At 45.5% G+C, this 1630-nt stretch overlaps 1 protein-coding gene across 1 annotated transcript in view; it reads left to right on the plus strand.

Moving 5' to 3' along the window:
• Nucleotides 1-1630, plus strand: part of LOC101296614 — a 10568-nt gene that overhangs the window by 8555 nt on the left and 383 nt on the right. The gene's annotated exons all lie outside the window — the stretch shown is intronic.

Below are 1630 nucleotides of genomic sequence, written 5' to 3' on the forward strand. Positions count from 1 at the left end.
TCAATACTGATGGGGATGGCCACATAGTATCGGGCGGGAAGTCGAGGACGTACTCCGGCCGCGTGGGAGCGCTCATTAGGGATAGAGTCCCTATGTTGTGGTCAGACTGGGGCGAGGTCCCGTAGGAGGTTAAGGACATGGTCCACAACGCGATGTCGGTGAGTTTACAAAATAATATTATGTATTACATTGTTGATTTCTCGAAAAACTAAACCAATAAACTGTTAAATGCAGGTGTGGTTTGAGGTTCCCGAGCACCTGAAGGACAGCTGGGCCGACGTTGTGCATGGGGGAAGGTACGTTGGGAAGTTAATGAAAAACAAAATTGTATGTGATATTAATAATATTTCTAATATTTTTGTTGTATTCGTAGGTACAAGGAGTGGAAGAATGAGTTGCGGACCCACTGGACTACGCACGGGAACGCACGTTCTGGTACCCCTGCTGAGTTCCAGTATAGGGAGTACGAGTGGCGTTGGTTTCTGACATCAGAATTCAACAACCCTCGTAAACAGGTATTTAAAAAAATTAATTAGTTAATTTGTTATTAAGTACGTCCGTTTTTAAATATTTTACTAATAATTTATTTTTTTCTTTGAAGGCCGTTTCCCGAGCGAACTCTCAGAACCGGCAACGCAACAGAATGAACCATCATGGCGGTTCTAGATCGTTCGCTGTCTTCATGGACGAGGCGGCCAGGGAACATCCAGAAGTCAACCGGTACGTCTATACGTATGAGAAGGCATATCCTGACTCCCAAGAGGATATTGTAAGTCATCTTACGTTTTTAAATTTTTAAATTTACTTATATATATGTCAAAATGTTAATTAATAATTTTTTTCCTATCCATATAGGCGAAGCTGAGGGAGGCTAGTGACGAGGTGATGAGTGCTATAGTGAGGGAGACATAGCCGGACACGCAGGAGGAAGAGATGTCCGAAGCCATGTCCCGGATCGACATTTCGGATCCGACGATTGGGGCGAGGATCATGGGCACAGCCTTCCCACCGAGAGCAAACAACTTCTACTGCCGGGGTCTAGGAAAGAAAGGCAAGGGGGTCCTCAAGACCACTCTAGGATTTCAACGAAAGGCAGCCTCGACCAGCAGCAGGACCACGTCCATGACCACCAGGACGACTCAGCTAGAGTCGGAAGTTCAGAGACTACGAGAACAGCAAGCTGCTCAGGCTGCCTATAATGCCTCGCAGGCAGCCTATAATGCCGCGCAGGCAGCTTATGTTGCCGAGATACATGCCATCCAGCAGGCCCAGCAGCAGCAGATGTTCCAGTATATGCAGGACTTTACAGCTGCCCAGCTTCAGAGACTTCCGGCTCCGCCCATGCCTACGGCTATACCGCTACCCCAGCCGCCGCAACCTCCGCAGCAGCCCCCAGAAGCGGATATTAATTTAAACGATTTAGATTTTGTGTAGTTGATGAATTATATAGTTTTATGTGCTTGTTGTTGGTTATATGGAATTGTTTTGGTGTATTTTGCAGCTTGCTTGGAATGGTAATTCAGAAATTTTGGGGTTTATTTTTTTTTACGAAAAACGCCTTAATTCGTCGGCTTAAAGTTTTTTTTTAAATAAGTTTTAGCCGACGAAATACGCTTTAATTCGTCGGCTA

Source organism: Fragaria vesca, linkage group LG1, assembly GCF_000184155.1.
Source record: "Fragaria vesca subsp. vesca linkage group LG1, FraVesHawaii_1.0, whole genome shotgun sequence".
In the NCBI taxonomy this organism is placed as follows: Eukaryota; Viridiplantae; Streptophyta; class Magnoliopsida; order Rosales; family Rosaceae; genus Fragaria; species Fragaria vesca.